Source organism: Procambarus clarkii, chromosome 45 (genome assembly GCF_040958095.1).
Source record: "Procambarus clarkii isolate CNS0578487 chromosome 45, FALCON_Pclarkii_2.0, whole genome shotgun sequence".
NCBI classification, from domain to species: domain Eukaryota; kingdom Metazoa; phylum Arthropoda; class Malacostraca; order Decapoda; family Cambaridae; genus Procambarus; species Procambarus clarkii.
In genome coordinates, this window is record NC_091194.1 from 12,582,580 (window position 1) to 12,610,079 (window position 27,500).

Below are 27,500 nucleotides of genomic sequence, written 5' to 3' on the forward strand. Positions count from 1 at the left end.
CTTCCACTTAGATATACAGACCACATACCCAACCTTCCACTTAGATATACAGACCACATACCCAACCTTCCACTTAGATATACAGACCACATACCCAACCTTCCACTTAGATATACAGACCACATACCCAACCTTCCACTTAGATATACAGACCACATACCCAACCTTCCACTTAGATATACAGACCACATACCCAACCTTCCACTTAGATATACAGACCACATACCCAACCTTCCACTTAGATATACAGACCACATACCCAACCTTCCACTTAGATATACAGACCACATACCCAACCTTCCACTTAGATATACAGACCACATACCCAACCTTCCACTTAGATATACAGACCACATACCCAACCTTCCACTTAGATATACAGACCACATACCCAACCTTCCACTTAGATATACAGACCACATACCCAACCTTCCACTTAGATATACAGACCACATACCCAACCTTCCACTTAGATATACAGACCACATACCCAACCTTCCACTTAGATATACAGACCACATACCCAACCTTCCACTTAGATATACAGACCACATACCCAACCTTCCACTTAGATATACAGACCACATACCCAACCTTCCACTTAGATATACAGACCACATACCCAACCTTCCACTTAGATATACAGACCACATACCCAACCTTCCACTTAGATATACAGACCACATACCCAACCTTCCACTTAGATATACAGACCACATACCCAACCTTCCACTTAGATATACAGACCACATACCCAACCTTCCACTTAGATATACAGACCACATACCCAACCTTCCACTTAGATATACAGAACCACATACCCAACCTTCCACTTAGATATACAGACCACATACCCAACCTTCCACTTAGATATACAGACCACATACCCAACCTTCCACTTAGATATACAGACCACATACCCAACCTTCCACTTAGATATACAGACCACATACCCAACCTTCCACTTAGATATACAGACCACATACCCAACCTTCCACTTAGATATACAGACCACATACCCAACCTTCCACTTATATAGCAGACCACATACCCAACCTTCCACTTAGATATACAGACCACATACCCAACCTTCCACTTAGATATACAGACCACATACCCTTCCACAACCCCTTCCACTTAGATATACAGACCACATACCCAACCTTCCACTTAGATATACAGACCACATACCCAACCTTCCACTTAGATATACAGACCACATACCCAACCTTCCACTTAGATATACAGACCACATACCCAAACCTTCCACTTAGATATACAGACCACATACCCAACCTTCCACTTAGATATACAGACCACATACCCAACCTTCCACTTAGATATACAGACACACATACCCAACCTTCCACTTAGATATACAGACCACATACCCAACCTTCCACTTAGATATACAGACCACATACCCAACCTTCCACTTAGATATACAGACCACATACCCAACCTTCCACTTAGATATACAGACCACATACCCAACCTTCCACTTAGATATACAGACCACATACCCAACCTTCCACTTAGATATACAGACCACATACCCAACCTTCCACTTAGATATACAGACCACATACCCAACCTTCCACTTAGATATACAGACCACATACCCAACCTTCCACTTAGATATACAGACCACATACCCAACCTTCCACTTAGATATACAGACCACATACCCAACCTTCCACTTAGATATACAGACCACATACCCAACCTTCCACTTAGATATACAGACCACATACCCAACCTTCCACTTAGATATACAGACCACATACCCAACCTTCCACTTAGATATACAGACCACATACCCAACCTTCCACTTAGATATACAGACCACATACCCAACCTTCCACTTAGATATACAGACCACATACCCAACCTTCCACTTAGATATACAGACCACATACCCAACCTTCCACTTAGATATACAGACCACATACCCAACCTTCCACTTAGATATACAGACCACATACCCAACCTACCACTTAGATATACAGACCACATACCCAACCTTCCACTTAGATATACAGACCACATACCCAACCTTCCACTTAGATATACAGACCACATACCCAACCTTCCACTTAGATATACAGACCACATACCCAACCTTCCACTTAGATATACAGACCACATACCCAACCTTCCACTTAGATATACAGACCACATACCCAACCTTCCACTTAGATATACAGACCACATACCCAACCTTCCACTTAGATATACAGACCACACACCCAACCTTCCACTTAGATATACAGACCACACACCCAACCTTCCACTTAGATATACAGACCACACACCCAACCTTCCACTTAGATATACAGACCACACACCCAACCTTCCACTTAGATATACAGACCACATACCCAACCTTCCACTTAGATATACAGACCACATACCCAACCTTCCACTTAGATATACAGACCACATACCCAACCTTCCACTTAGATATACAGACCACATACCCAACCTTCCACTTAGATATACAGACCACATACCCAACCTTCCACTTAGATATACAGACCACATACCCAACCTTCCACTTAGATATACAGACCACATACCCAACCTTCCACTTAGATATACAGACCACATACCCAACCTTCCACTTAGATATACAGACCACATACCCAACCTTCCACTTAGATATACAGACCACATACCCAACCTTCCACTTAGATATACAGACCACATACCCAACCTTCCACTTAGATATACAGACCACATACCCAACCTTCCACTTAGATATACAGACCACATACCCAACCTTCCACTTAGATATACAGACCACATACCCAACCTTCCACTTAGATATACAGACCACATACCCAACCTTCCACTTAGATATACAGACCACATTAACATATCTCTCGCAGGCAGTGTTGAACCGCAACATAACACGGTAAACTAAAGCGGAAATTATCCTGGGATAAAGTTTGTGTTTAAGAAATATCCCCAACGAGGCCTGGTCGAAGACCGGGCCGCGGGGACACTAAAGCCCCGAAAGCATCTCAAGATAACCTCAAGATAACGATGGCATCCCGTCTCTCCACAATCTACGAGCACCTAAGGCCAGGGTCACCGCAGACATTTGTATTTGTAAGAGATATTAAATAAATAAATAAATAAATGTTTATTTAGGTAAGGTACATACATACAAGAGATTTTACAAAGTTTGTTGGATTAATAGATAGAGTTGGATTAATAGATATTCTTGCGCGTGCTCCAAGTATACGCCTCTGGCTGGCCCACTAAAGGTAGATGTATGAAACGTCGTCGTCCCTTCACTTTCTAGTGTGTGGTTTGGCCAACATGTATGTTTCAATATTGATGCCATACGACGGAGTCGATATTTATCCATAAACATCAATTTCACGTCATTTCATTGTGCATCAGAAGGCCTGGTCGACGACCGGGCCGCGGGGACGCTAAGCCCCGGAAGCACCTCAAGACCCGAATGAAAAGATTCACATGTTTCAAGTTCAAACGTGAAATAAAATATTATTATTATTTCGTGTTTTGTTCATAGGATATATTATTAGAAAGCCTTCCTGTAGCCTAATAACCATGATTTAATAAACTTTTATAGAAATTATATGAAAAATGCGTATTAAAACGCTAGGCTGTCTTAACAGCCTTATGGGGTCCTAGGCCCCACCAGTGTGTTGGGGGCCCCTACGACAACCAGTGTGCTGAGGGCCCCTACGACAACCAGTGTGCTGGGGGCCATATGACAACCAGTGTGTTGGGGGCCCTACGACAACCAGTGTGTTGGGGGACCCTACGACAACCAGTGTGTTGAGGGCCCTATGACAACCAGTGTGTTGGGGGTCCCTACGACAACCAGTGTGCTGGGGCCACTACGACAACCAGTGTGTTGGGGGTCACTACGACAACCAGTGTGCTGGGGGCCCTATGACAACCAGTGTGTTGGGGGTCCCTACGACAACCAGTGTGGTGGGGGCCCTATGACAACCAGTGTGTTGGGGGTCCCTACGACAACCAGTGTGCTGGGGGCCCTACGACAACCAGTGTGCTGGGGGCCCCTACAACAACCAGTGTGTTGGGGGCCCTACGACAACCAGTGTGCTGGGGGCCCTACGACAACCAGTGTGCTGGGGGCCCTACGACAACCAGTGTGCTGGGGGCCCTATGACAACCAGTGTGTTGGGGGTCCCTACGACAACCAGTGTGCTGGGGGCCCTAAGACAACCAATGTGCTGGGGGCCCTAAGACAACCAATGTGCTGGGGGCCCTAAGACAACCAATGTGCTGGGGGCCCCTACGACAACCAATGTGCTGGGGGCCCCTACGACAACCAATGTGCTGGGGGCCCTACGACAACCACTCACAGTAGTAACAAGTAAATGGTCGATAATATTAAACTTATATTCATTTTAATGTCACTTCAATAAAAGTAATGTTAAAACACTAAAGTCAGGCTGTAGAACAGCAACTAATCAACATAACCATTTGAACAATACACATGGCTTTAAAAACACAATAATACTCAGTAAACTACACAGATTAGATGGCACAGTATGAAATTACTACGAACTTATTATGGCAAGCATTTGCGGCATTTCTTTTCAGAGAATTGCACACCAAGAACTTCAACAAAATCTCGTCGATCTGAGGCAAAGTGAAATCGACACCAGTAATTCCATCTATCATCATTCTATCATGCAAGAGGAGCCACACATCTATGGTTCATCCAATAAAATCAGCAGACTTCTAGATGTTTCTACTGCTCGGCTTAGACTCGGTTACAAGTATCTCTGGGAATTCTCATTATCTGCTGATGTAGACCTAACCAAATGTAAACTGTGTCAACAATACTATTCGCACACCCTCCGTCACTATGTGATGGAGTGCGAAAAGATTCAGAAACAATTCTATAACCAATGTTCCAGCAATGTGTAAATATTTCATTCAAAATGATCTGCTACCAGAAATCTTAGCCAAATATCCCCAGTTTGCAAACTGTAGGTAGTAACTAAGTGATTGTAACCTATCCACCGCTGCCCGCTGGATGGTGGGCGGTGTGCAGGACAAACATATCAATTGTGACACTAGCTCTCCACATATGTCAGTTGCTTAACTTAGAAACTGTACTTGTGGTCGATCTCGAACCCATCTATGATGTGGCGACTTATACTGAATTTTGTAACTAGCTCATCAAGATTGTAACTTGCTTAGCTAAATGAATTGTGGGGTTCAGTCCCTGAGTGCATTATGTGCCTCTGTAACCCTTTCCACTACCGCCCACAAGATGGGTATGGAGTGCATAATAAATGAACTAAACTGAACTATTGCCTGGAAGTCAATGGTCTTCAGAATATAATTTTCCATGCACATGAGTGAAAGCCAGTTCAAACAATGCTGCCCCTCATTGTATTATGAAGTTTCAGTCTTGAAACAGAACGTTCTCCTGTACAGTTCTTCACCATCATGCACATGAACACTCTTGAGTACAATGTCAACATTCGGGAATACACTTTCAAATTGCCCGAAATTATTTTTCTGTACAGTGCCGGGAGAGTCTCACAATGTTCCTCAAGAGCCATGTAGTGCTGGAGATGCTCACATTCATGTAAACGGTCAATATAATTCAAGCCTTTGTGATACAGTAGGCATCCATCAGTCTCAGGAGACTATGGACTTGCGCACTGGCGTCGGCCTGGTCTGGAGTGGCCTCACAAGGGCGTAAAATGATTTGAAAACCATTGCTTCTGATGCACTAAAGAAAAAGTGTGAACATTTGGCTAATTCAAGCCTTTGTGATACATATTAGCCAGATGTTCACACTTTTTCTTTAGTGCATCAGAAGCAATGGTTTTCAATTCACTGAAGAACAAAAACAGATTTACAATCTGTGAATAAGCCCCTGCACGTTTTGTCACTTTAAAAGATTAGACTCATTTCTCAAAGACTTTTTTTTTTCTTGCAATGTATTTGTTATCATTTTATTAATTCTGATAGAATTTACCTACTTAAAATTATCTGTTAGATTAAGGACCTGCCCGAAACGCTGCGCGTACTAGTGGCTTTACAAGATTGTAAATACTGTACTATGCTATGTATTCTCACAAACCCAATGTACCTTCTTGTATATAAATAAATAATTAAAATAAATAAATACATAAATAAATTAGTGTCCAGAATAGGAAGGAAAGTTTCCACCTTGAATTTTTTCGGTTTTAACGAGAAGTACCTCTTCTGAAGGTAAAATAGGTACCTGGGTGTTAGTCAGCTGTCACGGGCTGCTTCCTGGGGGTGGAGGCCTGGTCGAGGACCGGGCCGCGGGGACACTAAAAAGCCCCGAAATCATCTCAAGATAACCTTCTGCTGATCCATCATATCTCCTAAGACACACACTTCGTTTTCGTTCCCATTTTTTTCCCCATCACTGTAATCTGTATCTGGACACATACTCCTGGATTTGAATTCATATTCACTAAATTTGTTTCCAGTTTCCTGAAGATAGGTTTTCATAGACTCAAGAAGATTCGTGGCAACAAGGATGTTCTCAGCCTTTGATTGCAGGACCTTATTTGTTTTGTTCAGTCTTTCTTACATATCCTTCCAAAGAATTGTGAGATTCCCCGTGGAGAGATAGCGCAAGCAGTCCCCGTGGCGTAATAGACACTCGCCTGGAGTTTCGCCAGCGCTTTGGCCTAGGTTTGTATCCTGGACGGGGAGGATTGACTGGGCACCAATCCTTTACTGGGCGTGAAAATACTGGGCGCCTCTGTTTACCCAACAGTAAAACGGGTACCTGGTTGTTAAACGATTAGGGGAGTCGTATTCCGGGGAATACGACTCTTACTCTCACTATCGTCTATCACAAGTCTCCAATCGTATTGGCGTATGCCTTTCCATTGGAGACTTTCAGCGGCGTGGAGAGGGGGGGACCTGCTGCCTGGGTAACAGCTTCTCCCCCGAATCAACCTACCCTGGCTTTGCGCCCTGGTGAGGCCACTCCAGACCGACAACCAGAGCGCAACTCCATAGTCTCCTGAGACTGATGGATACCTACTATTCCGGGGAATATTAGGATTAAGGACCTGCCCGAAACGCTATGCGTGCTAGTGGTTGTACAATAATGTAAAAACTCTTGTATATATAAATAAATATAAATAAATAAAAATAAAATAAAGATAGTTTCCAGGTTTTCCTTTTCCCTTTCGCCTTGTATTCACTTACTGTTCATTGTCAGCTGATAGGGCATCCAGTGCATGTTTTATTTTCTCGAAACCCCCCATACGGAGCATGAACAACATCAACATGTACTGACCATCGTGTGTCAGACAGACGCTTGATCACAAAATCTTTTTCCTAAAGATGTTGTTAATACATTCCAGCGAAGAGTAGAACCAGCAAAAAGTGAATACAGATGACGAACAAAGTCAAAGAACTTGACAGTCTGTAGACAACACTGCTGCTTTTAGTGCCACCCAGTTCAGCAGACTGTGTCCAGCACAGGGGACATAGATAGCAAGAGTTGATGAAGCCGTCCTTACAATTAAGTATATCGTCCAGACATATTTGAGGCATTATCGTATGACTGACCACGGCAGTTTGATAGTGAAATTGTATTCTCATTAAGAAAATCCACGATAGTGTCTGTAAGATTCTTCGCTCCATGAGAAACGATGGAGATGAACATCAAGAAAGGTTCCAGAGGCTCACAGCCTTTAGTGAGTCGGACAGTAAATGTCAGTTGATCTGTGTGTGAGATGTCTGGAGTGGAGTCTACACTTATTGAATAATACTTTGACTCTTTTACTTCTTCAAGAATGATTGTTGCCGCCGAAGGCGGCTAGTTTATTGTGCACCCCATACTCATCCTGTGAGCAGTACAAAGATCCTGTTGTCCCACTAATTTTATAAATTTCTCACAAATACTTGCAGATGAATATGACGGATTCCCTTTTCCAGAATTTCTATAGATTTTGAGATGTTCTTCCAAGAAAGGGTCAAATTCACTCAGCGGCTCTGGTATACCTAAACAGTTGCCATTTTTTGCTGACCCAATAATCTGATTTTCTCCACGAAATGGCAAACCTCTAGCAGCAAAAAAACAAATTACAGACACCACACGTGTCAACACGTTATGCCAATATTCCTGCTCTGAGCGATGTTGCTCAAGTAATAAAGAATCTACACTTCCAGTTTCTTTATGCCTTATCAAATATGCTGTCATGCATTTTCGGAGTTCTTCCCCATTTTCATGTTCTACAATAATATTGCTGTGCTTCCAGTCACTGAACCCCAATGTAGCAAAGGGAGATCCTTTCTTGGACAAGAGGCGACATACAAAACAGTACTGTATGTACTAGCGCTATCTTTAAATCCAACATTATGTTTGTAACTCATCTTCAACCTATGTACCTTTACCTGAATAAAAAAATTTAAATCTAAATTTAAATCTAAACGACCTTGGAATGGTGAATAGAGTAGCCATTCACGGTTTACATACTCGCCATTCCGCAGGTCACATTTGAACACATTGTTTGATAAATAACTTGCCTTCATATTTTCTACTCCAGCTGTTTTACACACTGTGTGAGTTTGGAAGGTTGCTATTATGATTCTGACGTGACGAGGGCCCACTACGAATCCAGTAATCTATTCCCCCACGCGGGTGGAACATTAATGTTCTATAACCTCGGATCTGTCTCTTGAATTGCAAACTCCTCAGTTTCATCCAGTTTCATCCCTGATGAAACTGGATGATTGGTAGCAGTAGTGGATGCGGATGTGGATGCTATATCTGAAGGAATGGTACCAGTGGCTGTGCAGCAATTTCAAGCCATGGTGTTAATTTTTGGAAGTTTTCCCATTTCCTCCATCTCCTCTGCAGCTCTTCTCTTCTTCGTCTGTGCTCCAATCAAAACATTACGATTCATTTCTGCTGAAAGGGTTATTCACCTGGAAATATGTATCTTAAATATTTCGTATTTAGTGGCACACCAGGGAGTAGGGTTATATTATATAAGTGTGCTTGCAACAAGACCTAAATACTTAAAACATTACATCTATAATGAACGTCTCCTTATGCTCGTGGGGTCCCCCTTTGCTCGTGGGGGGCCACTATGCTCGTGGGGACCCTTTGCTCGTGGGACCCTATGCTCGTGGGGGGCCACTATGCTCGTGGGGACCCTTTGCTCGTGGGACCCTATGCTCGTGGGGGGCCACTATGCTCGTGGGGACCCTTTGCTCGTGGGACCTTATGCTCCCGGGGACCACTATGCTCGTGGGGACCACTATGCTCGTGGGGACCACTATGCTCGTGGGGACCACTATGCTCGTGGGGACCACTATGCTCGTGGGACCCTATACTCGTGGGGTCCCCGGGCCCATGCAGTAAGACAGCTCTGCAAAAACTTGACTGGTGCTGGTATTAAACAACGTAACCCCCCCCCCCCCCTGGAGGACTCAAAGCCATAATTCATTAAGTTGAAGGTCAGGCGCATCACGTAAGATGATGAATTTCAAAGGGACCATAACCCCATATTCGGAGCACCCAAAATCATGAATCAAGAATCTTGTTTGGATAGTGGTGGGAGTCGGCCGCCCATGTAGCATCCCCAGGAACAGGTTTCAGGATCGGGTAATTACCTCACTCAACGGCACAGTTGTTCGCTGTGTTGATTTGATCACAGCCGCTGGAAGCTGACCTCGTCAGACAAACATACATGCACACGCTCGCTGGAGGCTAACAATGTGGAACATATGTATGTATATGAGAGTGTATATATATACACACACTGCACCTCATGACGCTAGTGACACGATTTGTGGGGGAAACAAACAAGAAAAGGTACTCACCCTGGCCTGGTGTCGAAGAGCTACCTCTTGCGTCATCCTGGCCTCTGGGTCTTTGTCTGGTCCCACGTGGCTGTGTGGTCTGGCTTCCCTTTCTCCGCCGCCCGCCCTGGACCGCTTGTCTGCCTCCAAAGCCTCCCCGTACTGCTTGTTTGTCTCCACTGCCGCCCTGAACCGCTTGTTTGCCGTCACTGTCTCCTATGGGGACGTGCTTGCCTCCACTGGCTTCCTGTTGGTCTCCGCTTCCTCCCTGGACTGCTTGGCGGCCTCCGCTTTCTCTCTGGACTGCTTGTCGGCCTCTGCTTCCTCCCTGGACTGCTTGGCGGCCTCCGCTTTCTCTCTGGACTGCTTGTCGGCCTCTGCTTCCTCCCTGGACTGCTTGTCGGCCTCTGCTTTCTCCCTGGACTGCTTGTCGGCCTCTGCTTTCTCCCTGGACTGCTTGTCGGCCTCTGCTTCCTCCCTGGACTGCTTGTCGGCCTCTGCTTTCTCCCTGGACTGCTTGTCGGCCTACGCTTACTCCTTGGACTGCTTGTCGGCCTACGCTTACTCCTTGGACTGCTTGTCGGCCTCCGCTTTCTCTCTGGACTGCTTGGCGGCCTCCACTGGCGGAGGAAGCTTCCTCCCTGGTGGTCGTGGGAGGGGACACCTGCAGTTTCTCTACGGATGCCGCCATCGAAAGAAGCAGCGATTCCGTTGTTCCTGACGAACTGGAAAACGGAAACTTGCCGGTTGAAGAGCCCAACGAGAGAGACATAACTGGTGAGGAGGACCCCACGAGAGGCCGTCTTGGCTTGTGTCGTGCTTGAGAAGGCTGCTGGGTGTATGGGTTGCGAGGGCGCTGGTGGACAGTGCTGGCGGGAGGACGCTGGTGGACACTGCTGGCGGGAGGACGCTGGTGGACAGTGCTGACGGGAGGACGCTGGTGGACAGTGCTGACGGGAGGACGCTGGTGGACAGTGCTGACGGGAGGACGCTGGTGGACAGTGCTGACGGGAGGACGCTGGTGGACACTGCTGGCGGGAGGACGCTGGTGGACAGTGCTGGCGGGAGGACGCTGGTGGACAGTGCTGGCGGGAGGACGCTGGTGGACAGTGCTGACGGGAGGGTGGAGACGCGGCCTGGTTGAGTGTGTGGAAGGTAATCTGTCGCGCCTGCCATCACCAGTAAGGCCTGCCGGGCCTGCCCAGCGCATCACTGGCGGCTCTGGAGGAACTGAACGTGTATGGCGTCTGAGAGTGTGGGCGAGGGAGACGTTCTCCCTACTCTCACACTTCAAGACCAGCAGCACACTCCAGCTACTGGCGTGACACCAAAGCTCATCCCGCCACCGCTCTCTTCTCCCACCATCCTCAACGTCCCAGATCAACTGCCTCGAAGACCATGAAGATTTACGCGGACGATTCGCTGGAGAGAGAAATCTCCACCCAACTTTTAGAACAATTTGTTTCTGCATTTCAAACTCCCTTCCCTTCGGAGTTCCGTACAAGGTTTCACAACAGGTAAGGTTCATAAACGCAATCATCACTAACAATCTCAATTTTGCCTTGTCTACCTGCTCATGTTCAGAGATCAAAGCTCTAATCATTACGTTACTAGAAGCCTGAATAAAACACCTGAAGAATGCCTCGTATATTGTTCTGTCATCACACCACGCGTTAACTAGCATTCTGGGGCCTCTACCGCCTCCAGATACGTGCAAACCATCACAGTTTAGAGATACAGGAAAGACGGAACTCGGCAAAACGATGTTTATCTCCGGCAGATGTGTGTTTGGCGGCTGATGTTGGTTGGTGGATGCTCGAGTAGATGGGATGTTAACCTTGAGGTCGACGGTCCATGCGTGCTTAAGAAGCTTAGCTGTCAGGGTAGGGCGAGGCGCGGCACTAGTGTGGACCGATGACAAAGCTGACATGCCACTCCTAACCTCCACTCTAAGCATGATAGCGTGAGAGAGTAGCGTGGTAGCATACGGTTGGTCGATGGCGGGCGTGGCTCGACAGTGTTCCATCATAGTGGTAGTGCCTGGAAAACGTGCCAACATGGCTGGAAAGTGAACCAACATGGTTGGCATGGCAGGAAAGCGAACCAACATGACATGCGTGTCTGGAAAGAGTGCCAACATAGCTGGCAAGCGAACCAACATAGCAAGCATATCTGGAAGGAGTGCCAACGCGGCTGGAAAGAGCGTCACCACGACCATGGCTGCCAGAGGCACTAAACCCGCATACGACATCGAAGAAAACGGAGTTCAACTCACTGGAGGTACCACTGAAATAACTTTTCACTGCCATGCACATACAGTGGACCGAGGCATCCTGTAGTCTGAGGTCACGGGTCCGCACACCTTGAGTATTTATATGCACTGCCAGGGGGGGGGAGGGGCCCTTTGATGGGTGGGGGACCCGGGATACACGCAGGTGAGGAGGGTCGCGGGGCGTCTGAAGGGAGGGACTTTGGCCTCCTGAAGGGCTCCACCAGGTATATCACAGAGCACCTCGCCTCTCCACCAATGACTGGGCTCGATACCTCCGACCTGGTCCCGCCCACACACACACACACACACACACACACACACACACACACACACACACACACACACACACACACACACACACACACACACACACGACGCATGCGAGGCTGGCTAACATCAGAACTGTCTTCAGGAACCTGTGTAAGGAATCATTCAGAACCTTGTGTACCACGTATGTAAGACCAATCCTGTAGTATGCGGCCCCCAGCATACTCCCCTTAAGAGTAAGGGGAGACATGTTCACCACCTACAAATTTCTCAGAGGAATTGACAGGATAGAAAAAGATAAACTGTTTAATACGGGTGGTACGCGAGCAAGAGGACACAGATGGAAACTAAGTACCCAAATGAGCCACAGGGACGTAAGAAAGAACTTTTTCAATGCATTAGGCAGTGATGTGGTGGAGGCTGATTTCATATACAGTTTCAAATGTTTCAAATTCAGTTTCATATGATCGAGCCCAGTAGGCTCAGGAATATGTACACCAGTTGATTGATAGTTGAGAGGCAGGACCAAAGAGCCAGTTCTCAACCCCCGCAAGCACATCTAGGTGAGTACAACTAGGTGAGTACATAGGGGTAACATTGGCAGCATTTGGAACACTTATCAAACATTAGAACGCCATTTAGAAATCTAAACCAGGGATCGTTCCTTTGTTAAACCAATATAAGAATACGCAGCACCGGCCTGAAATCTACACCTTCTGAAGCATAAAATAAAAATGTACCGAGTACAAAAGTTTGCAACAAGAATAGTAAAAGAGATAAGGGAGCTGAACTATGACGACAGGTTAAGGAAACTAGACCTCACACTCCTCGAGGAGAGAAGAAATAAAAGGAACATTATCTTAAGATGCAAGATACTGAGGAGAATTGACAAGGTGGACAAAAACAGTTTCAAAAGTGAGAGAAAGTAGGAGAGGACACACATGAAAGCTGGAAACTCATAAGAGTCGAAGGAATGTAAAAAAAAATACTAATACAAATACTTATGAATGTAAGTATATTCTTTCGGAGACTTTCTACGCCGTAGAGAAACTTTCTTCTGTCACCTTCTGCATGGGTGACAGCTTCTTCCCCCGTATCAACCTACACTGGCTTTGCGTCCTGAAGAGGCCACGCCAGACCGGCAACTAGAGCGCAACTCATAGTCCCCCGAGACTGATGGATGCTTACTACTCGTACCCTGTACGAATAGTCAACAATTGGAATGCACCGAGAGAAGTTGTGGAAGCCACCTCCATCCACAGCCTTAAAGCCAGATTCGACAAGGAATTCGGACGTTAGCTTAATTATATTATAACGCAAGAAATTCAAGAAGGCTAGTAGGCGAGGCATACAGAGCTAGATCTCACTTCCTGGTAGACACAGATAGGTAAGTACTGACATGGGTACACACACACACACACACAATTATAGTAGTAGTCATATATAACCCCCCACCAAACGACAGAAGACCCAGACAGGAATATGATAGAAACAACATGTCCACCATCAATATAATAGAGACAGCAGCTTCCATAGCTAACAGGAACGGATCCAGACTACTGATCATGGGAGACTTCAACCACGGGAAGATAAGTTGGGAGAACAGAGACCCACATGGAGGACTAGACACATGGAGAGCTAAGCTGCTGGATGTGGCAACAAGAAACTTTCTAAGCCAACACATCAAGGGACCAACAAGAATGAGAGGGGAGGATGAACCAGCTATGCTTGATCTGATATTTACCCTAAATGAGTCGGATATAAGGGAAGTAAAGTTGGAAGCCCCCTTGGGAATGAGTGATCACAGTGTATTGATCTTTGAGTACCTGGTAGAGCTAGGAATTGTCTCCCCAAAAAAGGAACTGGGAAACAAAGGGCTGGCATACCAAAAGGGAAATTATGAGATGAGAAAATTCCTAATACCATGGGACACAGAACTCACAACTAAGTCCGTACAAGACATGATGTACTGTCACCAAAAAGTGTCAGAAGGCAGTAAACAGGTTTATCCCGGCCCGACAGGGAAAAAACGAGAAGCAAAAGAAGAATTCGTGGTTTAATAGGGCATGTATGAAAGTAAAGGAACTGAACAAAAGGGCGTGGAGGAACTTCCGAAATAAAAGAACACCAGAAAGCAAGCAGAGAGAGATACCAGAGAACCAGGAACGAGTATGTTAGTGTGAGAAGAGAAGCTGAAAAAGGTATGGAAATGATATAGCTAATAAAGCCAAGACCGAACCAAAGCTACTACACAGTCACATCAGGAGGAAAACAACACTGAAGGAACAGGTGATGAAACTTAGAACGGGTGAGGACAGGTACACAGAGAATGACAAAGAGGTGTATGAAGAATTCAACAAGAGGTTCCAGGAGGTCTTCACAATAGAACAAGGAGAGGTCACTGCGCTAGGAGAGGTGGAAGTAAACCAGGCGGCCTTGGAAGGGTTCGAAATTACAAGAGATGAGGTCAAGAGGCATCTGTTGGATCTGGACTTGAGAAAGGCTGTTGGCTCGGACGGAATCTCACTTCCGTCCGGGCCAATACTTGAAAGAGTGTGCAGGAGCACTTTGCTTGCCACTCTTCATAGTGTATAGTAGGTCACTGGAGACGGGAGACCTACCAGAAATATGGAAGACGGCTAATGTAGTCCCAATATACAAAAAGGGTGACAGACAAGAGGCACTGAACTACAGGTCAGTGTCCTTAACTTGTATACCATGCAAGGTGATGGAGAAGATCGTGAGAAAAAACCTAGTAACACATCTGGAGAGAAGGAACTTCGTGACAACCTATCAACATGGGTTCAGGGAGTGTAAATTTTGCCTTACAGGCTTAATAGAATTCTACGATCAGGTGACAAAGATTAAGCAAGAAAGAGAAGAATGGGCGGATTGCATTTTTTTGGACTGTCGGAAAGCCTTTGACACAGTACCCCATAAAAGGCTGATGCATAAGCTGGAGAAACAGGCAGGAGTAACTAGTAGGGCACTCCAGTGGATAAGGGAGTACCTAAGCAATAGGAAGCAGAGAGTTACAGTGAGGGGTGAGACCTAAGATTGGCGTGAAGTCACCAGTAGAGTCCCACAGGATGCTGTACTCGTACCTATCCTGTTTCTGATATACGTAAATGATCTCCCAGAGGGTATAGACTCATTCCTCTCAATGTTTGCTGGCGACGCCAAAATTATGAGAAGGATTAAAACAGAGGAAGACAGCTTGAGGCTTCAAGAAGACCTGGACAAGCTGCAGGAATGGTCGAACAAATAGTTTTTAGAGTTTAACCCAAGCAAATGTAATGTAATGAAGATAGGTGTAGGGAGCAGAAGACCAGATACAAGGTATCATTTGGGAGATGAAATACTTCAAGAGTCAGAGAGAGAGAGAAAGACCTGGGGGTTGATATCACGCAAGATCTGTCCCCTGAAGCCCATATCAAGAGGATAACATCAGTGGCATATGCCAGGCTGGCCAACATAAGAACGGCCTTTAGAAACTTGTGTAAGGAATCTTTCAGAACTTTATATATCACATATGTCAGACCAATCCTCGAGTATGCGGCTCCAGCATGCAGTCCATATCTAGTCAAGAATAAGAGTGAACTGGAAAAGGTTAAAAGGTTTGCCACCAGACTAGTACCCGAACTGAAGGGTATGAGCTACGAGGAGAGGCTACGGGAATTAAACCTCACGTCACTAGGAGACAGAAGAGTTAGGGGGACATGATCACCACATACAAAATTCTCAAGAGGAATTGATAAGGTACATAAAGACAAACTATTTAACACAAGGGGCACACCCACTAGGGGACATAGGTGGAAATTAAGTGCCCAAATGAGCCATAGACACATTAGAAAGAATTGTTTCAGTGTCAGAGTAGTAGACAAATGAAATGCATTAGGAAGTGATGTGGAGGAGGCTGACTCCATACACAGCTTCAAGTGTAGATATGATAGAGCCCAGTAGGCTCAGGAACCTGTACATTAGTTGATTGACAGTTGAGAGGCGGGACCAAAGAGCCAGAGCTCAACCCCCACCAGCACAACTAGACGAGTACAACTAGGTAAGTACACACACACACACTTGTGGATGTCGTGTCACCTAGCAACTCTGAGCCACACCCTTGGCATTGATAAAGCCACACCCGGCTCTGGCCCTCCTCCTCCCCCCCCCCCACACCCGACTATGGCCCCCTCCCACACACACACACACACCCGACTATGGCCCCCTCCCACACACACACACACACCCGACTCTGGACCCCTCCACACACACACACACCCGACTCTGGCCCCCTCCCACATACACACACACCCGACTCTGGCCCCCTCCTACACACACACACACCCGACTCTGGCCCTCCCCACACACACACACCCGAGTCTGGCCCCCTCCCACACACACACACACCCGACTCTGGCCCCCCCCCCACACACACCCGGCTCTGGCCTTCCCCCCCACCCACACACACACACTCACCCGGCTCTGGTCCTCCCCCCCTCACACACACACACGACTCTGACCCCCTCCCACACACACACACACACACACACACCTGGCTCTAGCCCCTTCCACACACACTTCCACACACACACACACACACACGACTCTGCCCCCCCAACACACACCAGGCTCTAGGTCCCTCCCTCACACACACACACACACACACCAGGCTCTGGCTCGCTCCAACACACACACCAGGCTCTAAGACCTTCCCACACACACACACACACACACACACACACACACAAGGCTGCGGGAAATGCACCTTACGACACTGGAAGACAGAAGAATAAGGGGAGACATGATCACAACCTACAAAATCCTCAGGGGAATCGACCAGGTAAACAAGGATAAACTATTCAACACTAGTGGGACGCGAACAAGGGGACACTGGTGGAAACTGAGTACCCACATGAGCCACAGGGACGTTAGAAGGCACTTTTTTAGTGTCAGAGAAGTTAACGGATGGAATGCATTAGGCAGTGATGTGGTGGAGGCTGACTCCATACACAGTTTTAAATGTAGATATGATAGAGCCCAGTAGGCTCAGGAACCTGTACACCAGTTGATTGACAGTTGAGAGGCGGGACCGAAGAGCCAAAGCTCAACCCCCACAAGCACAAATAGGTGAGTACAAATAAGTGAGTACACACTACGAGGAGAGGCTAGAGGCATTAAATATGCCAAAACTAGAAGACAGAAGAAAAAGAGGTGATATGATCACTACATACAAAATAGTAACAGGAATTGATAAAATCGATAGGGGAGATTTCCTGAGACCTGGAACTTTAAGAACAAGAGGTCATAGATATAAACTAGCTAAACACAGAAGCCGAAGAAATATAAGAAAATGCACTTTCGCAAACAGAGTGGAAGACGGTTGGAACAAGTTAGGTGAGAAGGTGGTGGAGGCCAAGACCGTCAGTAGTTTCAAAGCGTTACATGACAAAGAGTGCTGGGAAGACGGGACACCACGAGCGTAGCTCTCATCCTGTAACTACACTTAGGTAATTACACACACAAACACACCCACCAGACTCTGGCTCCCTCCCTCACACACACACACCCGACTCTGACCTCATTATGAATGAGGAAGAAAGCTCGTCATAACTGTTCTCAATTTATTTTCCATTGCAAGCCCAGGCCTATTTCCAGTGTCAAATTGCATACTCGGGCCTGGTTTGCATTAACTGTAGTACGTTAATCAGTTTGAAGTCAGATATCGTATACAAGTTACTTTAAGCAGGTTTTCAAGTTAGCCAGTATTTGTCCATAGGTTAATTATAGAGAGTGGCCTTGCAGCATAGAAATATAATCATAGGCAAGCATAGCTTGTCTCAGTTGAATTGAATTATGTTCCTTAAGTAATGAATGTTTTTGATTTGCCTATTTTGATTGTATCATTACATGTCAGATATTTCGTGTATTAATGATTAATGAATCTTGAGCAATCAGCAGACTCATTTAATATATTTAGAATAATTATTATGTAGCTCATTTAGACAGAACACGAAACAATGGGTATAAATTGGATAAATTTAGATTTAGGAAAGACTTGGGTAAATACTGGTTCGGTAACAGGGTTGTTGATTTGTGGAACCAATTACCGCATAACGTGGTGGAGGTGGGGTCCCTCGATTGTTTCAAGCGCGGGTTGGACATGTATATGAGTGGGATTGGGTGGTTATAGATAGGAGCTGCCTCGTATGGGCCAATAGGCCTTCTGCAGTTGCCTTTGTTCTTATGTTCTTATGTTATGTTCTTATGTTCATTGTTGCAGCCAGGAGCCAGTCAGCTAATGTGGTGTTGTCAGGTTCAAAACTATCAGATCAATGCCTAGTTAAGGCAGTCTGTATTTTGTATTTCATCCACCAAATTGTGTATGAGGTGGAGCTGAATGTGTTAACGTATCACTTGTCTCTTATTCACTTGCTAGTGGGACGTTTTGTTTATAAGTGGTAGGAGAAAAGTTATTAAGTCAGTCGGTCAACACTGTGGCTAGTGGGCTGAGGCCAGATTCACGAAAGCTCTTACGCAAACACTTACGAACCTCTACATCTTTTCTCAATCTTTGGCGGCTTTGTTTCCAATGATTAAACAGTTAATGAGCTCCGAAGCACCAGGAGGCTGGTTATAACAATAACAACAGTTGAATGGGAAGTTTTCATGCTTGTAAACTGTTTAATAAATGTAACCAAAGCCGTCAGAGATTGAGGAAAGATGTACACGTTCGTAAGTGCTTGCGTAAGTGCTTTCGTGAATCTGGCCCCAGGCCAGCACTATAAAACCATCAGTTTGGGGATGTATTACGGGCTATTCATGCCCGTGCCACCTCTTGGGTGGCTTAATCTTTATCAATCAATCTTGGGGATGAAGAGCATGGAGGTCCTGCTGGCTGGGGGCTCCTGTCTGTCAGTCAAGTTATCTTTGGATTTTCCCCTGTTAAGCAGTGTTTAATATATCAGGCAGAGGCACCTATGTGTAGGGACTCCGTCGGAGATAACTGAAGACACTGACGGATGCCTACTTAGTCTCCGTGGTGTAGTGGTAAGACACTCGCCTGGCGTTCCACGAGCGCTTAGTCATGGGTTCGTATCCTAGCCGGGAAGGATTTACTGGGCGCAAATCCTTAACTGTAGCCTCTGTTTAACTCAACAGTAAAATGTGTACTTGGATGAAAAAACGATTCTTCGCGGCGGGGATCGTATTCCAGGGACCTGCCCGAAACGCTACGCGTACTAGTGGCTGTACAAGAATGTAACAACTCTTGTATATATCTCAAAAAAATATATATCTCAAAAAACTACTATCTTGCTGATAAACAGCTGAGTGAAATATTACAGTGGTGATTTTGTGTTTAAAGGAAGGATGGTTGCCAGGGAGGATTCACCTGCATTTGGTCAGTAATAACCAGTGCTGAGGTATCAGGTTTATGGTGCCAATTGCCGCGTACGTCTACTCTTGCACAGATAAAGTCACCCGAATTAGCTTATGTCGTTGTTAATACACACACACACACACACACACCAGGTTCCGACCCCCCAACACACACACACACACACACACACACACACACACACACACACACACACACACACACACACACACACAGTTCTGATCCCCCCCCCCATCCACACACACACCTACTAACATAGAAGAACAAGTGTACCGCAGCAGTGTTCCAGACCCATTAGAACCCGGTCCTATATAAACAGTAGTGTTCCAGACCCATTAGAACCCGGTCCCATATAAACAGTAGTGTTCCAGACCCATTAGAACCCGGTCCCATATAAACAGTAGTGTTCCAGACCCATTAGAACCCGGTCCCATATAAACAGTAGTGTTCCAGACCCATTAGAAACCGTCGTATTTAAACAGTAGTGATACAAGTTATTATAGCCTGGTCCTATTCAAACAGTAGTGCCCATGGTCCATTAGCAGCCGTTCCTATTTAAAGAGTAGTGATCTAGATCCAGAGGAGTGACTAGTCCTATTAAAAGGCCGTTTGCATTATAGTACTTGTTTAATCTAATGGTTTAAACTTACCAAAATATTCATTTCAATGATTCCAATGGACAGATTATTTCTAGCAATATTTATTTATTATATGATATTTTCAACTGGCTATTCAACCCAGTGTCCCCGGCCCATCCTCCTATATAGTAAGTACTTAGAGTAACGACGAGGTCCATAGTACATCTATGAAGTAGTAGTAGGCATCCATCGATTGATGATTGATGAAGATTAAGCCACCCAAGAGGTGGCACGGGCATGAATAACCCGTAAGTGGTAGCCCTTTTGACCCATTACCAGTATCAAGAGCTGATACTGGAGATCTGTGGAGGCGCGACTGCACCCTACGTGACGGGAGATGTCTCCTGGACCAAGTGGTGACCAGATGGTGGAGGCATCCATCAGTCTCAGGAGACTATGGACTTGCGCACTGGCGTCGGCCTGGTCTGGAGTGGCCTCACCAGGGCGCAAAGCCAGGGTAGGTTGATACGGGGGAGAAGCTGTTACCCATGCAGCGGGTCCCCCCCTCTCCACGGCGCTGAAAGTCTCCAATGGAAAGACATACGCCAATACGATTGGTTCCAGCGCCGTCGCAGGAACTGTGACTGTACTGGACAATTAAAAGGTAGAAATTGTTACTGTTGAATTTTAACAAGCTGGAAAAGGTTTTGTATTTGTAATGTAATGACACGCTAAACTAAGCTAACCTTCGGAGGCCTAATGCAGTACATACATGTGCTATACTAGGCCCAGGAATATTTAGGTTTGTTTATTAGCTTTTTTCGGACTATAAAGTGAAGGGTACCAAATTCTACTATCAAAGGAAACGTGCCCAACTGTTTCTGTCTCACCCAGACGTCTAACCAAGGATCTTCGGTTGTGAGCTGAAGGGCACTACAGAACTCTTCTGAAATGCAATTTCCCATTTATACACTTGAATCATATGACTTCTCCGCCTCTTAAAAGACTGTAACCTCGGTATTTTCACACTACCATGTTGATGTTGAGGGATAAACCTTCAATAATATATGGTTCTCTTAACAATATCCGGCAGTATTGCACTACACCTGCACCCCCATGATCATAGTAGGTTAGGTTAGGTAATTATCAGAGGAAAAGGCTCTGGGTCAGTATGACTATAATCGCTTTTGGGAGGGAGATATGAGGACAAGGAGCTGGGCTATAGGGACGGGAGGAAGCAACAGTGCCCAGGAACTTGAACCACTAGGGATCGAACGCCGACCTGCAAGATACAAGGTCGTCGCTGTACCGACCAGTCCATGCAGATAAGTGGGGGTTTGGCCAGAACATGATAAACATATACAGTAACATTTTTTGTTCCAGTTACTAACGCTTTTAGACATAAAATGCAAACCCTTGCCAGTGTAATTTCATGTGTTTCTTCATTACTGTTTTGGTCTTGGGGACATGTTAATCTTTACTCCAAGATCCCTTTAGCAATCGGGTTCACAATTGTCCATGTTGTTGAAGTGTTATACCTGGAGAGGGATTCCGAGAGTCCTCCTACTCCCCGAGCCCCGCCTGCAGCCAGCCTCGACTTGTGATAACTTGGTCCAACAGGCTGTTGCTTGCAGCGATGTAGTGTGAAATTCTTTCCCGACACTTAAAATTGACTTTACTACAGTTACACAGAGCTGTAAGTTCGCCGTGTGACTTCCCATCGTCGGCGACTGGAAGGCTGTTAGGCTTACCAAGGTACCCCTTATACCAAGTGTTGCTTGGAGGGTACAAGGTACCCCTTGTACCCTCCAAGCAACAGTCTACTCATGACCTTGCCCAGGATGAAAACCACAACAGTTGCCTAACTCCGGGGTACCTATTTGCTGCTATGCATCAGGTGCAAGGAAACGTGCCCAACCGTCTCTGTCCGACCAGGAATCAACCTTCCTAGCAAATCTGTAACAAAACTTCGTTAGGCGAGTCTAATGTTAACATTTTGGTTCTGATTAGTGCGAGTAATCGCCAGGGGTCAGGATTCATCAGGCATTCACATTACCACTTACGAAACCTGTACGTCTTTAAACATGGCGGCTTTGTTTATATTATTAAACAGTTTACGAGCCTCGAAACTTCACAACCCAAGGATGTTATTGTTAGAAGCAGCCACGTAGCGCTTCTCAGTTCACAAACAGTTTAATAAAAGTAAACAAAGGCGACCCCAGTGAGAAAAGATGTACAGGTTTATCAAGTAGTTAGAGAAAACACGTGATGAATCACTAGCCTGGTCATGCATTTAGAACCATTAATGCACCATCTGAGAAGACCAAATGTGGACTATAAGCTGCCTGAGCGTCTTACACTCTACAAGAAGTGTTGCGGTACATGTACACTGCGGACACTGATGGCAGGTCACCTACCGAGCCTTCTCAATCCACCTACCTTATCATCTCTACCTTCAACCAATATAATCTATCCTCCTTCGTTTTATTCTTAAATACAAGCTTACAATTGTAATTGAAACAGCCACAGACTCCTTGCTTCCCAGACTATTTTACCCCCTCTTGTCTCTTGACACTTATCAACCCCTCCACCCCACCCCCCTCCCTCGCCTCTTAATGCACCCCCTCCCTCCCCCCCCCCTACACCCACACTCGTCTAGTGCAACAAATAATATATGGGAAGCAATTATAATTTGAGGTTTTACAAGCCCTTGAATGGCCTTCTGTGGTTGAGTGATCAATAACACAGTGGACTACATGTAAGCTGACATATCTAACCTTGTCCATGAGCACAGAAGAAAATGTATATATATATATATATATATATATATATATATATATAACTGAAAACTCACACCCCAGAAGTGACTCGAACCCATACTCCCAGGAGCCACGCAACTGGTATGTACAAGACGCCTTAATCCACTTGACCATCACGACCGGACATAATGAGGTGATAGCCGAGGCTATTTGAACCACCCCACCGCCGGCACTCGGATAGTAATCTTGGGCATAGCATTTTACCAAATCACCTCATTCTTTGGGGCACACGTGAGGAACACAAATGCGAACAAGCCTGAATGGTCCCCAGGACAATATGCAACTGAAAACTCCTGGGGACCATTCAGGCTTGTTCGCATTTGTGTTCCTCACGTGTGCCCCAAAGAATGAGGTGATTTGGTAAAATGCTATGCCCAAGATTACTATCCGAGTGCCGGCGGTGGGGTGGTTCAAATAGCCTCGGCTATCACCTCATTATGTCCGGTCGTGATGGTCAAGTGGATTAAGGCGTCTTGTACATACCAGTTGCGTGGCTCCTGGGAGTATGGGTTCGAGTCACTTCTGGGGTGTGAGTTTTCAGTTGCATATTGTCCTGGGGACCATTCAGGCTTGTTCGCATGTATATATATATATATATATATATATATATATATATATATATATATATATATATATATATTTGTTGGCTACCATTGTAAATGAATGAACGCGTCAGTGGTAGAAAAAAATAATTATTTGCCTTAGACTCTCTTCCTCCCTCTCTCCACGTCCGAGACCCCCCCCCTCTCTCTCTCTCCACTCTCAGACCCCCCCCCCCTCCCCTGGTCACCACGCTTCAGACCAACCCCCATCGTTACCACGTCTTACACAACCCCCCCCCCCCCCTCCCTAACGTTTCAGACACCCCTCCCCCATCTTCACGTCTCAAGACATGAAGAGGGAGTGTCTCCCCACCCTCAACGTCCCAGACATCCCTACCCCCCCCCCCATCAATTAAAGATAGCAAGGATAAATTACATTTCAAGCCAACAGCTCTGCAGCTTCGTGGTCATGACTGGAAGCATGTTTTTCCAGCGTGGTTTCATGATCTTTCTGAGGTCAAAGGTTTCGAAAAGGTTCTCAACCCTCGGCGTTGAAGCAAGACGTATTTCCAGCAGCCATTTCTCCATCACGTACACACAACTTCTCTCTTATACTGTTGTTATTTTGATGCAACGTTGTGACGACGTGCTAAAAAGATAATGTTATCTTGCTCCCCGAAAGGTCGAACCACTGACCGTCCCCCACGATGCAATCCCACAAGTGCCTATTCCCGGGTACCTATTTACTCCTAGGTGAAAAGAGACATTAGGTGTAGGAAACGTGCCCAACTATTTCTGTCCCACTCTGGAATCTAATTTGGAATGTAAGTTTGTGGCAATATTTGGTCACAGTTACTGCCATGTGGGAACGGTTTATATATATATATATATATATATATATATATATATATATATATATATATATATATATATATATATATATATATATATGTCGTACCTAGTAGCCAGAACTCACATCTCAGCCTACTATTCAAGGCCCGATTTGCCTAATAAGCCAAGTTTTCCTGAATTAATATATTTACTATAATTTTTTTCTTATGAAATGATAAAGCAACCCTTTTCTCTATGTATGAGGTCAATTTTTTTTTATTGGAGTTAAAATTAACGTAGATATATGACCGAACCTAACCAACCCTACCTAACCTAACCTAACCTATATTTATAGGTAAGGTTAGGTTAGGTAGCCAAAAAAAGCTAGGTTAGGTTAGGTTAGGTAGGTTAGGTAGACGAAAAAACATTAATTCATGAAAACTTGGCTTATTAGGCAAATCGGGCCTTGAATAGTAGGCTGAGAAGTGCGTTCTGGCTATTAGGTACGACATATATATATATATATATATATATATATATATATATATATATATATAAATAGGAAGGGAGTACCACCTCTAACTGGAAGAAGGGGGACCCATAGCCTCGGAGGAAACCACGCATAACGCATTAGAGGGAATGTTTAGATCCCCTCCAATACAGTTTCTGTGTGCTTTTCTCCTACCACCCCCTTCCTTGAATATTTTTTGTGCTTTATTATGCATTTGATGGTTACAAGATATACATGGGTTGATACAAAAATAAACAATTTATTTATATAATTTTATAAACTGTTTATATATATATATATATATATATATATATATATATATATATATATATATATATATATATATATATATATATATATATATATAAACAGGTATTAGAGGCATTGTTAGGCAACATCACCGTGACAAGGTAACTGAGGAAAGGAGGACAGAAGCACCAACCAGTGAATCTGAACGCTGGTACAATGCGGTTGCTGCTGGCCATTCCAATCATTATAGACGAAGAGGAGGCGGCCGCGGGGGAGAATTTGTAATAGCAAAAATTCGTCTTGGATACAAATATTAGTGGCAATTCGGGATAGAAATAATAGTTGAGCAGCGGAGTTGCAGAATTTATGGTGAGAGCGACGGACACCGCCTTGACCACTACCTGAGAGAGTGTGAACATTCTAAGAGACATTAGAAATGTGTGTAGATTTGATAATGGTTCAGAACGGACCGAAACGTCGTGGTCTCTTTGTGTTCTAGTGTGTGGTTTGGTCAACGTGTAGCATAGTAAACCCCACATTGTTTGAGTTAGGAAAATACTAACTGTCATATATAAATTATGTTCCCAATTTGCACACGCAAGATAAGGTAAGTTTTAAAGGGTTGACAAATGTTAATCTTCTCGTTCGATAAGCTATTCACTTGAGACAGTTAAGGAAGTCCTAGCTATGTCTGGATACAAGTAACAGGATAAAGAACACAGCGGGTTTTCTTCCTATTGGGGGGTATTGTACATGCTGCTATGGCAGTGTGTCCACTTGCAGGATGAGTGACGCTGCACAATACTGTCACTATGGCGGTGTGTCCACTTGCAGGATGAGTGACGCTGCACAATACTGTCACTATGGCGGTGTGTCCACTTGCAGGATGAGTGACGCTGCCCAATACTGTCACTATGGCGGTGTGTCCACTCACAGGATGAGTGACGCTGCCCAATACTGTCACTATGGCGGTGTGTCCACTCACAGGACGAGTGACGCTGCCCAATACTGTCACTATGGCGGTGTGTCCTCTTACATGATGAGTGGCGCTGCCCAATACTGTCACTATGGCGGTGTGTCCACTCAAAGGATGAGTGGCACTGCCCAATACTGTCACTATGGCGGTGTGTCCACTCATATGATGAGTGACGCTGCCCAATACTGTCACTATGGCGGTGTGTCCACTCAGAGGATGAGTGACGCTGCCCAATACTGTCACTATGGCAGTGTGTCCACTCACATGATGAGTGACGCTGCCCAATACTGTCACTATGGCGGTGTGTCCACTCACAGGATGAGTGACGCTGCCCAATACTGTCACTATGGCGGTGTGTCCACTCACAGGACGAGTGACGCTGCCCAATACTGTCACTATGGCGGTGTGTCCTCTTACATGATGAGTGGCGCTGCCCAATACTGTCACTATGGCGGTGTGTCCACTCACAGGATGAGTGGCACTGCCCAATACTGTCACTATGGCGGTGTGTCCTCTTACATGATGAGTGACGCTGCCCAATACTGTCACTATGGCGGTGTGTCCACTCACAGGATGAGTGACGCTGCCCAATACTGTCACTATGGCGGTGTGTCCACTCACAGGACGAGTGACGCTGCCCAATACTGTCACTATGGCGGTGTGTCCACTCACAGGACGAGTGACGCTGCCCAATACTGTCACTATGGCGGTGTGTCCTCTTACATGATGAGTGGCGCTGCCCAATACTGTCACTATGGCGGTGTGTCCACTCACAGGATGAGTGACGCTGCCCAATACTGTCACTATGGCGGTGTGTCCACTCACAGGACGAGTGACGCTGCCCAATACTGTCACTATGGCGGTGTGTCCTCTTACATGATGAGTGGCGCTGCCCAATACTGTCACTATGGCGGTGTGTCCACTCACAGGATGAGTGGCACTGCCCAATACTGTCACTATGGCGGTGTGTCCTCTTACATGATGAGTGACGCTGCCCAATACTGTCACTATGGCGGTGTGTCCACTCACAGGATGAGTGACGCTGCCCAATACTGTCACTATGGCGGTGTGTCCACTCACAGGACGAGTGACGCTGCCCAATACTGTCACTATGGCGGTGTGTCCACTCACAGGACGAGTGACGCTGCCCAATACTGTCACTATGGCGGTGTGTCCTCTTACATGATGAGTGGCGCTGCACAATACTGTCGCTATGGCGGTGTGTCCTCTT